This window comes from Ylistrum balloti, unplaced genomic scaffold (genome assembly GCF_031769215.1).
Source record: "Ylistrum balloti isolate Yb309-2 unplaced genomic scaffold, AGI_CSIRO_Ybal_v1 Utg369598, whole genome shotgun sequence".
Classification (NCBI taxonomy): Eukaryota; Metazoa; Mollusca; class Bivalvia; order Pectinida; family Pectinidae; genus Ylistrum; species Ylistrum balloti.
This window is the reverse complement of record NW_026781880.1, coordinates 4,038-18,777: the sequence shown is the minus strand read 5'-3', so window position 1 is coordinate 18,777 and position 14,740 is coordinate 4,038.

Below are 14,740 nucleotides of genomic sequence, written 5' to 3'. Positions count from 1 at the left end.
TTTGGTGTAAGGCGATTGTATTACATAATCCCTAATACATTTTCATTTCGCCATTTATGTGTTTAAGTTCACAAAAAATAACAGAATTTCACCGCGTGAGCTAAATTGTAATCTCACGTGCACAAAGGCACCGTTGATTTAAATGTACGTTGACTTTTCCACAATCTATACTAACATGCCAATTCTAGACCAGGGCACACCCACATTCTCAATATTAGAGCTTACAAGAAATTGTGAACGGCGTTACAAGAGCATGTATATGTAAAAATACTTGAGAGAATTTCATGAAAATAAGTCTAAAGCCGAATAAGAAAACATATTCATTGAATTTCATATTGTTAACATCTGCGTTGATTAGATTGAGTTAATTTAGATTTATTAATGTATCAAAGTCATAATATCTCCACTCAGGTTCATTAAGCAATTCCGCGCGTGTCATTTACTCTTTATACTCTTTCTGTGCGCTCTATTTTTCATGTGTTTTTGCTACTTTGCTGTTGGATTTGGATTTAAGTCTTCTAAGTGCAACAAGTTCATAATTATCTCGGCATCACTATTTATGTTTTAATCAGACGTCTTATTTTTATACCGATATTCATTACTATTTTACAAATGATGTTGCTGAATGTCTTCTTATTCTATTACAGTCGAACTTAGTTATTTCGAAGTCGGCAGGACCGTTGGAGTTATCCGACATTAGATTGAAGCGAGATCGAATGTTTGGTTAAAAGTTTGGACGTTTGGTCTTCGAGATATACGAGTTGGAAATAACGAGGTCCGGTTGATTTTGCGCACATTTGTTGGGAATGTTTAGAATATTTAGTAATATCACAGTTTACTTACAAAATAAGACATCTATAGTGTAATAGTAACCAGTTACCCAGTAGATCATACAGTGGGCCGTTTATGACCTAAGGTCTAAAAGTTAACCAAGTCCATTGTATAGAAAACTCGGGGTCACTGTGGTATAACAAAAATCGTGTTACATGTCTATACTGCCATATCTTCCCCAGTATTGGACTTGTATGGTTGTTTTAGTGTCAGAAGCTGTGAAATGGAAAATGCACAAGTTGTGAGGATAACCCCAGTATACAGGGCTTTGTACCCAGAGAGAAAACACTTTTCCTGGAGTGTAGTAAGGGGAAAAAAGACCTGTATTCTCTACGCAATGGCGAAACATGCCACAGTGATCTAGGGAGGATTCAAGTCCCCAAGTATAGCAACAGCAGTGAAACTTTCAATGCCATTTACATGCTGGGAACTGAGAACATCACGTGAGATACGTGTGAACCTGAATGGAGTCGTGAATGCCTTGATAAACTGCAGATATGTAAATAGTTGTTATCATGTGATTGATGTGTAGTAGGAATGAGTAGATAAAAACACCCTGCCCCTGGTTGGGTATACACAAGCGACCATGCAGTCTCTAGCCGGACACTCTACTAAAGGGAAATTCCCACTAGCCAAGTATGGCGACTCGTACTCTCAAGTTGATAAACATACCGACAAATTAACAGCTCATTTATAAGACTTTGAATAACTCTCAATCTCTTTTGAATCGAATCAGCTACAAAGTCATCGTTACTACTATCACACTTCCAGAGGCCGTGCCGCTTTAAATACGTCACTATGTCCGAGTAATCTGCCGTGCGGCTTTAGATACGTCACTGATGTCGTGATCTGCTGCGCCGCTTTAGATACGTCACTGATGTCGTGATTTGCTGCAACCGACGCACCTCCTGCTTTCAAACTATGTGGACCCATTTTCTCCACGTCAGTTACATGTAGCAATCTCTTGACTATAACCTTGCGAGCCCAAGTGTAATTCAATAGCCTGTTCAGTTCAGAATGACATATACAGGAATGAACAACAATAACACACAAACTTTCTCATCCAACACACACACCGTCAGTTAGCATAATTCAGCGTATTACCCACGTACAATACAATCATTCCTTGTCACTCATTAGGATAAGTTCCGATAAATTCGATAATTCTTTCCTGTTCATAGATTTCGTAAGCTGGAAAAATTTTAACACACTGGGTCTATTAAAATGATATTTCTTAATGAAACATTTCCTTAATTCCGCATATCTTTCACATTTAACTGTAAAATGAAATTCATCCTTTTCTATAGTGTTATACAGAGACAGAAACTTCTCTTTGTTCAAATTAATCCAACCCAATGTGATATACTTTATTCAACATGCTAAGAGGAAAACCTGAAGTTTTACCTTTACTTATTACAACCTCATTACCAAACCTATACTGATCGATTTACTTCCCCAAACACGCAACGAAAATTAATCTGGAAAAATATGTACATCGGAACACAGTAAATTACTTAGCTCGTTAAAACACACACACACACACACAAATGAAAAACAGAACAAATAAATCGTTAAATCTCGCACTACCAGTAAGTTCTCAGAAAGGTAAAAAGTGATCACATAGGGAAAGCAGCATGTCATTATTAATGGACTCCTTTTTACATACTGACTGGCGAGCTGTACGTTTGTCTCCCTCTACCAAACTATGAACAAAAGAGTTACCAGTAGGATCTTTATAACAGAATAGCGAGTGCGCCCACTTACTAGAATACACAGCTGACGAAACGACTGAAAAGGATGTATTGTTCCGCAGAAGACTGTTTATATACAAAGCCACGTGCATCGGGTTTCCAGGAAGAGATGAATGCCCGTGTGACTTAATAAAATCGCTCTATCGCTTGAAACATCCAAAATATTTTTACAAGTGATCTCACTCTTTCTTAACAAAAGTTTTATTGAAAACCGTCCACTGCCTTGTGTTAAGACGATCAAGACGTGATCCCCGAGGATAAAATGGTCTCGTCAATGTTTCAATGTTGGATTGTAAATTTACATCTATAAAAAAATAGATTAAATGGTTAGAAAGAGACACTTACACACGAAGGCTAATCGAATCTCACACATTTCAAAACACAAAGCAGATTTTCCGAGACATCCTTTATTGCTTTTACCCGGTGACATCCATATGCCCCAGACTTTTATGATCCACAACAAAGTCGGTAAAACTATTGACCCAAATGCGGCCGACTCTCAACGTGACACAATCATAGTGCCTGGGGCTAAATCGCTCCTCAGCTACTCCGACAAAGCAATCGCGGTGGAAGCACTGACCAATTATTAGTCCCTTTCCAAGAAAATGTAAAAGCGTCTACCCCTTCAAGGACGACGCACCACAGCCTAGAATTAAATCTGTGACATTTACGATTACTCGTATCTGCAATACGATCAATCAGGTGGGGCCCGAAATGGTGATACACATTGTGAATACCCAGTACTGATTAGAGCAATCGTCAAAATCTGTACATCTACTCGGATCCTCACGTCTACGTATCCACGGAGTATGAAGTACTTTGTGCCCGTCAGAACAATACTCATAAATATCTCGAGCTACATTCTGGAGATTCGGCCTTCTGCCATCAATAGTTACTTCAGTACACGACCTTAGATATCGTCTCCGACCGAAAATTAAACCCGTTTAGCAGCCTCCAATTTCAAGTTGAACTAATCGTTTGCTCCGGAACATTTCATGAACCTAACACAATCCTACGCTATGACGTTTGCTTAATATCGGGGAGGTTTTTCTCACCACTCCCCGTCTGTAGAAGTGTACTAACGACAAAATCTCTCTTTATCCCCACCAAATGGACACATTCACATTGTTGTACATGATTCAGCACATAACGAGATGCGTTTGAAACGCTTGCTTGATTACAAACCTCTAAAGGGGAACTCATCCATGGAGCATTGGTACCGGCGCCACAGCTACCAACAGATCATATGTTGCCAAACCGAAATCGTAACCTCCAAAGGAGATGTGATGTTTTCGTCTATAAACCTCCCGTAGCTTGTAACTGATGCGTCAGTGTATATCTGCGTGTAACAAAAAGTGTTCTTATTTAAAGTAGAAACTTTCTCGATTCAAGAACCAAAATTCGATTTTGTCTAAAGCTTCTACACCCAGAAATACGTGCGCATTCGAGCTCACCTGACAAACAACAAAACAATGCCCACATGCGCAACCGCGCGAGCGACTCTATTTCACTTTGCATTGAAATAACCGGACCTACTATACCGGCCACGTACCCGGTGACAGGCAAGTTTCAAAGTATGTGAAAGCAAACTCATTAGTCGTTCCAACTTATCAGATGTCACTCTGACTGCCCCTTCAGCCATAAACCATGTATGGCCTAACCACCAGACCTTCTGGGAAACCTCCCATTGACAATTGTCATGAGCCACGTTGAAACTGTAATCATACAGACACTGCTGCACATATTTGCTACGTTAGCCCCGCCCTCTCAACTTTGACCGCATATGTCATCATCAAGATACATGATAGGATTGTAACCTACACTACGCACGTGCTTCACCACCTCTCTAAGTACCTTTGTAAAGATGCATCTTGCCGTGGTGATACCAAAAGGCAACACGTTGATTGCATCTACGATAAAAGCAAACCCCAAAACTATGCTTTGCTCTGGGAATATCTCAATGTAGTGGTAAGCGGATTTTAAGTCGAATGCATGTTTAAAAAACCCCCCGAGGCGAACATTACTCCAGTCACGATTATATCATCGTATCTAAATTTAAACAATCTAGAACGAGATGTGGTTTCCCAGCTTTGCTGTACGGAACCCTGAATGGATCATCAACACCTGGTTGTACCCAAGATACCGATTCACAACCCAATCGAATTAACTTTTTTTTATTTCAGCTTGTACAAAATCACATGAGTACTTAACTTGGCTAGTCCAGCAGCTGTGGCTGTTGTTCCCTGGATTGTTGGACACTCGGATCGCCAAAGACAGGTTATCCCGCACGCATACAACTTTTACAAGTTTATTTATTCCAAATGCAATACAGCATATAGGATACAAATATAAATAATTAATTGTGTCAAATTATTAAGTAGTGTATAAGATGGCGGAGGACAATTCTATTCGAAGACATAATTATGTACAGACGTTTTATTCATTACAGCATGACAGAGATACTGTAGCAAATATTCGAAAACAAACAACATAGCAATAAACATGACGTTATGAAATTTGGTAACACAAATGCAACACCACAAATTGTTTTAATCTAACATTAATGGGCTTACTAAGACAAAACTGAATACCAAATACAGATAACATTTGGCAGATACATCAAAAGCACTGCGTAATAAATACGTCCTGCACACGTTGTGTGTACATTTGCGAAAAAGTATTCTCATTAAATACATTTTGGTTTAACCAGATATGATTAAATCCCAAATTACAAAGTTCATGTATAATTTGATGAACCCAAATAAATATGCAATTAGGATTTCTGACATTCAATTCAACTAAAGCATCATAACAAGATTTCAAGAGTTGCTAGTATTTAAAATTTTCAACCAGTATTTCATTATAGCTATCTTTCGTTGCACATATAAAGAATATCTCCCAGTTTCAAAGTAAACCATCGGAGTATTAACAGTTTTCTTAATATTTAATAAGTCTTTAAGAAAAGAAAGATGAATCTTTTCAATTCATGGCGATGTATTATAACCCCATACTTCACATCCATAGTTCAATATACATGAAACATATGTATCGAATAATGAATTTTTTTTTCCGTATTAAGGATAAAATCTTTCATTTTCCATTTCAAATGGTAATATGCTTTTCTACCTTGAGATGCTAATGTACCTTGTGCAACAGTAAAGCTTCCATTATAATTAAAAACTAAACCAAGAAAACAAAATCTATCAACTATTTCGATAGATTTACCATTAAAAGTCCAACTTTCAAAAGACAAAAGTCGTTTTCCTTTTCTAAGATAACAATTTTTGTTTTGTCTGTATTGACATTTAAATTCCATTTTTCAGTGTACGTTTGTAATTTATCTAAACTATGCTGAAGATCGGTATCGTCCTCAGAGAATAAAACTGTATCATCCGCGTACATTAGCACAAATAGGTTAATCAATTGTAATACATAACATTGACAGTTAGAATTTATAAATTCATTTTCCATATCATTAACAAATAATGAAAACAACATCGGCGACAAAGATTCACCTTGTAATAAACCGATATGTATATCAAACAAGAGGGACAATTTACCATTTAATTTCACATATGGACGTACACAGACTGATGGCATTACACATGTTGGTATCTTATTAAACTGTAAACAGAACTCATTCGAGAGAACAGCACGTGCATGTAATAAGTTAAGATCGGGTACGATGTCCCTTGTTCGTTCTGGTGCACATCCTTGTGCTCTAAACCCTTTAACAGTGGCGAAGCTTATCAAAATTAAAGTTTATCCATCAGCCTTATACGGATGTGAGCTTTGGCAATTGACAAAAACCGAAATAATAATGCTAGAAAGGGCGCAACATTTTATTGTTAAATCTATTCAAGGGTTTGAAAAGAGAACCAGAACAGATATGTGTACATCTTTACTTGGTTGGACCTCTATCGAAGCATATATAGACATTAGAAAGTTGTTATTTTTTGGAAGATTGTGTAGATTGAAAACAATGTCTTTTGTTTATAAAGTTTTCATTACCAGACTATTTTTGTTTCGACTAGGTAGACCATACCAGATCGGTTTCATCCCAGACATAGTCAAAATATTAAAAAAGTATTCACTGCTTCAAAATCTAGATACTTTTCTAGAAACTGGAATTTTTCGAAAGACAAGCCATTGGAAAACAACAGTATATAATGCTGTAATGAAATATGAAGAGTACAATCTAAAGGAACGTATGAAGTTTGATGATGATTTTACAAGGTTTAGAGAAATACATAACCAACCCAAACCTAGTATTTTATGGAAGTTAGCACTTCGATTTCCTCATTACAGAAAATATATACATTACATAATGAAAATAGTGGTAATTATTCGTAGCTTGACTACCATGGAATTATATCACAAATGTGGGTTTCTATATCAAGACCCTATGACACATCTAGTGCTACAGTGTATTTATACTTCCGAGTTGAGGGACCAACTGTGGTGCTGTATAATTAATACCACAGATATACTGTTTAGTGTTTATTTACACTCTCTCCCAGACCTTCAGTTATTACATATATTGATTGGAGGAAATGTAAACTATCAAATTAGTGCAGAAGAGCTGATTGAATTCAGGATAAAATCCTGTATTTTTTTGTTCAAGATGTGTAAACTATATTATAATTAAAATATATAATGATAAGGATAACAAATAGTCCATGTACATTTTGTAGGAGTCATATGACTTAACAATTCATTATAATTTACCTGATTTGTGTCAGAAAATTGTATTTTGAAACTCTTTGGGTATACCTTAAAATACCCTCTTTCGCTTAATTTGCACTTGATATGCCTACTCCTAAAGCATAAAGTGTGTATCTATGTTATTCATATTCTGTAATCATTTATATATGTATCGTACGCTTTGTATATATGTTCTACATTCTTCTGTAATCTTCATCTCTGGAGGCAATAAAGAGAATAATAATAGTTATATACCACACAATCTGGTGTGATACACTATCAAAAGCCTTGCTATAATCAATAAAAGCACAACAAAGCCTTCTATTTTGTTCGATGGAATTAATAATTAAAGTATGCAGTGAAAAAATTGCGTCTCTTGTACCAAGCCCAGGTTTAAAACCAAACTGAGCATGAGAAACAATATTTTCTCATGTACTCTATTTTAATAGACGATAATTAACAATGACGTGAGCTGTTTGGCTAAATGGCTAATTAATGTGATTCCCTTGTAATTATCAACATTATTTTCATCACACTTTTTATGTAAATGAATAATAACGCCCTGAGCCCAAGACTCCGGAAAATATCCTATTTGTAACATTGTATCAAATAACCTTGATAGAATAGGTGAAAATATTGGTGAAGAGTTTTATCAATACCAGCAGATTTACCCCGAGATAAACTCTTAATTGAAGTCAATAATTCATTGATGTCAAAATCTACATCCAGTTCAGGATACACTCAATCAGTATTTTTGTCTTTCATAAAATTATTGTCATCAGCTTTACCTGCCAAATCTTTAAAATACTTAAAAAAATCAGGTAAAGATATATCACCAGTCTTACATGACTTAGACTCGAAAAATTGCGATAAAACTCTTAAAGGTTATTACGTTTTAACAAATCAAGCATGTTCCCTTCCATCCTTAAATATTCACGTTTCAATTTCCTTTCACAAACATTATAACATTTTCCCTTTCACAAACATTATAACATTTTTACCCTCTGTAAGCCTTACTCTATTGGCCAATGACCGATCACCATTAAACACTGATTAATGCACTTTCATAGTTTTTGTACAACGATCTACAACTGGTATAAAACCAGGGTTTATCTGGTTCTCTGTTTATAGAAGTAACAATATGGCAAGGACATGAACAATTTAACACTCTTTTACTAGTAAGACCAAATTTATCAAATAAAGAACGAGTGGTTTCTACAAAACTTTCTAAACAAGTATCAATGCTATCTTTGGAGTCAGTAAGCCCGTCGATTGTGCTTTCAATTAGGTTTCTAGCATCGTAAATATTGTTCGTTACTTTGCCACTAGCTTCATCCGACCACACTACACTTGTTACTGTAGAATACGTATCCTTAACAGAACAGCAATTACAGTGAATGTTTTCTGAGACCACACAATTCAATACCAGGTATATTGGTGCATGGTCAGAATGCTCATTAAAACAACCTACTTCAAAACACTTAATAGCTGAAAATTACGACCTGTCCGTCAATGCACAGTCTATGACACTGGTACCATTAGAATTACAAAATGTTAATTTACCATCTGGGTCACCTGTTGTTCGACCATTAAGATCCTGAACACCCGTTGACTTACATAACTGTAGCAAATTTCAACTAAATCCATTAATTTGTGAGTCCTCTGAGTTACGTGTGACGTTACACGGTTCCTTAGGATAACAAAGTAACCCATCAAGTTGCCTGTGAACACTATCGTGCAACCTATCTAAAGATATATAATCTGGTTCCGGCCAGTCCCAATATTAAAGGCCCCAATAACAAAAACCTTACCCAGGTTAATATAATGACCTATATTATCCTCTAATAATAACAAGAAGTCTCCATCGTAAGAACGATGAAAAACTGAACCTTCCGGCGGTAAATATGTTAGTACTATAAAAACGCTTTTATGATCATGGAAAATATTTCCATCAACTCGAACCCATAAAATACTCTCGAATTCTACTGAGACAAGAGAAATGTAGTCACGTAGCCACGGTTTGCATAGACATACTAAACCACCATCCATATATGTTGATCTTACAACTGGTTTAAAACACTCAAAACCTTTTACATTAAATCATCAGCATTGTCTAACCAACATTCCGAGAGACGTACAATGTCCACTTCACTAAATGTGTTACAAAAAGCATTGTCCTCAATCTTATTCTTTAACCCCCTCTGTACGTTCCAACTACAGATACGTAAAGTAGTATTAGCCTCCGACGACCGCTACTCAACAGATTTAACAAAAGGTTTCCTCTGACGTTCGAAATGGTGTACTAACATGGCCGCCCTTGCACTGACTGTTCTGGTTACCCCTGTCAGGATCTTCCTCGTTGTCCGACAGACTCCTTACTGGTGTACTAGACAGATTGACGGCTTGGAATGCATAACTAGTTCCTGGTCTAGGAGGTGAATGAAAAAGCCGGCTTTCCCCCTGCCTTTTTAATTGGATGCAGCTTTCATTTTCCTGCTCACCTGCGCTCGGGCTCTGTCCAACTTTTTCTCGCCTTCCGAGTCCGACGCAATGGGATAAGCTTGGCATTCCTCTACAGGTTTCCGTCCCGAGTCTTATGTGTTGGCTGATTTTATTAATTTCTACCGATAATCCAGCATGTTAACACTTTGTGAAATCTTTGTCTGTGACTCAAACTGTGCTAGACAAATGCTCCGCTGCCAGAAATTTAGACTTCAGTTTTTATTTAATTTGAATTGGTCCTTGTAACTGTTGCGTGGAAATTTGTACGGTTCTACACACAACACATCCTGCTGGATTTTTAAGCATCAGATATCTCCTTCGCTTTTGAATTTTTCTTTCATGTATCATGAAAAAGGTGGGAAATTCTTAGGCAACAATTCGATTTCGGAAACGTTTTAGAGTACAAAAAAAAATTTAAAAAAAACAACCCTAGATATGCTCCTCTGTACAATCGGTCGGTTTTTAATGGTTTCTTAAAAAACGAAAACAAAAAATGTCGACGTTCTGATTCCCAAATCGTTTACCAGTGATAACAAAAGATAATAAATCAACATGGTCTCCACACGATCATCACCAAATGTCACTATAAGGGATTTCAATTCAGACCAAAGTTCAATGTCTTTAGATAGTTTATCCTCACACTGTCAGCACACTTAGACAATAGAGTGAACTCATTTTTAATCAAACGACCTTTTTCTTCCTTAACTGTCTCAAAGAGACCTGTTTTGTTTATTGATGTCAGACATTGAAAGATATACTTATTTTGTTATTTCATTTACGCCGCTGCTATTTGTTACTATCCGACCAACCCAACATTACAGTTTCCTGTCTATATTTCTAAATCCAAAGTATGCCCTTACCTTAGGAATCAATGTTTATGATTCTATCTACCCTATACAATTCACATATATCCTAATTTGCCCGTCGTGAACAGACATAGATTTCTCTTACACGAGATAATGGGATTTCATATGCTACCTGGTGCTAGATTTTTTCTGTCTCGTCCGATCTGTCTGATACCTTTTTGCGATATTTAGTGACAAGTGAAAATGACGTCATATTCAGTTCTTTTTGAAGAATTTGGGAACTAAAGTACGGTCGAACCTTGTTATCTCGAACTCGTTGGGACTTTACGAAAACTTCGAGATAGCCGTGTATTCGATTTAAGTGAGTTCGAACGTTTAGTGTAAAGTTAGGCAGGGATCAACGAAATGCTTCAAATTAAACGGGGTCTTCGAGTTATACGAGTTTCAGGTAAGAAGTTCGACTGTAATTTAGAAAAAAAATCGAACATTTTGATACAATTGTAAAAACTCTATAACCTTTTTGTTTTGTTTCAGATCAATTCATCTCAGCCTCGAAAGTTATTTTGTTAGAGAATTGAAGCTCTCCACTGCAATTGATTTTAAACACGTTCAGGTAACAAATTGTGTAATCTTCAGACATGCCACATTTTCTCTGATTACGTTACTCTGTGTTCGTTTTCCGATAGTAGTGAATTCTATCCGACTCATATCGGATCAAATCATAACAGGACACCAAGTAAAATTGCTTCCACGTAAATGTATCATATCTCACCATACCTACCCTAACAAAGGATACAAGTTTTCATGACTCACTCACTTCATACAAGACCCACACTGGAAGTAAGCATATCTCCCTCTCTTTCATAGAACTTTGAATCTTATCATAATGTTGTTTAATTGACGTATATCTATTTTAAAATATGAAACTATCTAAAAAACGAAAAACAAATGAAAATACACAAAAACAAAAAAAAGGAACAAAAAAAAAAAAAAAAAAAAAAACAAAACAAAACAAAATAAAAAGAGAGAGACAAAAACGCCACAACCCCTCCACCCACACCCCCCAACCCCAAAAAAGAAAAAATAGTTTACATCGGTAAATGATCAATATGATAGTCATTGGCAAAGTTCGTTATGATTCTTACGAAAGCATATTCAAATCACTTCATCATTGACCTGCTTTCAGTAGACATTCATGGGCACTCGACCAGTTAGAGTTGACGTTCAAGCAACACAACACAGCAGTATATACATTATTTACAATATTTAATTACACTATACACTATTAACAATGGTTGCACTTCATACACACTCTCTCTTAGACATTCAACAAGGTCATAGATTAAAGGCATAAGATATATACAAAGTAACAGTCACACTCTATAAATGCTGCACCTGCAAAGTATCAGCAAATTATCCCAAAATGTTCCACTGCTACAGTTTTGACACCGTATACTGGTGGGGATGATATCCACCACGGAGTAAGTGTCAGTACACATGTGATGTGGTCACCGTCACATAAAGACTGCCGGAACACAACAACCAGAAAAGTTCCAGAGCTATACATTAGCCAAATGCTGAACACAAGGTGAACAGTCTATCCTCATCATAAGTGCTGGCTGTGTCCCTCAACAGGCAACCCAGTACCCCAGACCACTTAGTAAGACATGCGTGCACCTCTGAGTTATCCCTCTCTACTGGGTTAAACTACAATAGATATAAATATAACCCTACATCGTTATTAAATCATCCCCAACAATTTACAGCAATAATATGGACATATATGAATATATATAATATGGTATAATACATATTTACAGCTAAATCAACTTCAATGTAAAGTTCACTAAAGTATGCCACACGACGCCTTAATATCTGTCATGCTGGCATGCACCCGTGCATACACGTGAGTGATATAACTGTATGTAGCCAATACAACCCTTTATTATATATTATATCTATATTTACAACTACATATATGATAATAAATGATTATAATACAACCAATGTAACCTACAGGTCATGTAATGCCCTATACACCCTAAACAATACAACACGTGCACCTGTACACACCTGTGCCACGTATCGGGTGAATATCTATAAATAGACAATAATATGAAACCTCGCTGTTTATCTACACAGCAGTTTAACAACATATATAAACATATCCACATATGGGTTTGTGTGGTCGGTACTCACCGCAAGCTGCAGTTTGCGTATATTGGTCCCATAAAGGTAATATATGCCCCGGTGAGATACCGCTACCCTCACATGCTGTTTACACCGGTAGTGTCCATTGTCTCTCTCCTCTAGTATACCATGTCGCACATCCCGTGCGCGTACAACAGTCTATGCGCGCGAAATACAAATAGGGTAGTACAAAGCTATGTAACACACGCCCCCGCCAGAAGAATGAAATTTCGAGAATTTCATTTCACTCCAAACATAGCTTTGTCAGTTCTCAAGGTATCGACTATGCTGGTGCTTCTCAAAATCAAGTGTCACTCAAGCACACAGCGTGAATATAGGTTTCACTGCAAACGACTCAGACAATCTGCCCCAACATTGTCCTTTCCGCGAATAGCGCGTATCCGAAACCTGTATGGCTGCAGAAGCAAAGCCCACCTCATCAAACGAGAATTGGTTCCCTTCAGTTTGTTCAGATAAACCAACGGCTGGTGGTCGGTTTCGATGATAAATTCGCGTCCATAAAGATACCGCTCGAATTTCGAAATTGCCCAGACGACCGCCAAACACTCCTTCTCGACAACGGAGTATGCTTTCTCCGCTCCTTTGAGTTTTCTGCTTGCATACGCAACCGGAAGTAGCTCACCAGACTCCTCTTGCAGGAGTACTGCCCCGATCCCATAATCTGAAGCATCCGTCCTCAGTGTAAAATCGGCTTCGAGATCAGCGAGTTTGAGGATTGGGCTAGAAGACAACATTTGTTTCAACGTGGTGAACGCTCTCGCTTGAGGTTCTTTCCAGATCACTTTGTTCGGCTGTCCTTTCTTTGTAAGATCCGTCAGAGGAACTGAAATTGCGGCAAAGTTCGCGATGAATTTGCGATAGAATCCCGATAAACCGAGGAATGATCGGACTTGCGATTTGGTTTCCGGTCGTGGTGCGTCAAGAATCGCCTTAACCTTGTCAGGATTCGGTAACATTCTCTGGTCTCCAACGACATGACCTAAACAATCCAGGCTTCTGTATCCGAACGCGCACTTCGATGGCTTTGCAGTGATTCCAGCTTTCCGTAGTCGCTCAAATAGTTCACGAAGAAGCTGCTTATGATGTTTCCATGTTTGAGTATAAATGAGGATGTCGTCTATAAAACTCTCTATGTTTGACATTCCGTACAGAAGCTTCCTCATCAAGCGACAAAAGGTAGCTGGAGCATTCACCAAACCGAAAGGCATCACTGTAAATTGAAACAACCCACCTGGTGTAGTGAAAGCTGTCTTGGGTTTAGATGTCTCTGCCATTGGCACTTGCCAATACCCTTTGGTCAAATCCAAACGCGAGAAATACATATGTCCCGCCAATCGGGCAAAGATGTCATCGGCATTGGGCATAGGCTCAGCATCGAAAACAGTGACTCTGTTTATCTGGCGGTAATCGATGCAGAAGCGGTTTGATCCGTCCTTCTTCTTGACGATGACTACTGGCGCTGCGTATGGCGATTCTGAGGGTTCGATCACCCCCATTGATAACATCTGATCCATCTCCTTCCGAATAGTCTCTTTCATATGGAAAGGTAGAACTCGACCTTTCACCCTCACTGGATCGTCAGTGGTCACCCTGATTTCGTGCTCGACGAGAGATGTTTTCCCTGGAACATCAGTCAGAACGTCAGAGAAGTTTCCAAGAAGATCCAACATCTGACGACGTTGCGTTTGTTCCAACTGTTCAGAGACCTTCGCGTCGTTTATCGTTTCCTTCCTTACTAGACTCGGTGTTGTCTCTAACTGTCTTTCAGAGACAGCCTCGCCGTCGGTTTCAGTGTCGTCAGTGAGAATCGACGCACACACTACGGAGAGAACACCGGGTTCTGTCACTACGGCTGACGTTGAAGAGTTTGTACGTTCCACATACCTGCGAAGTAAGTTCGCATGTAGAGTCTTGACTTTTCCATCGACATTGACC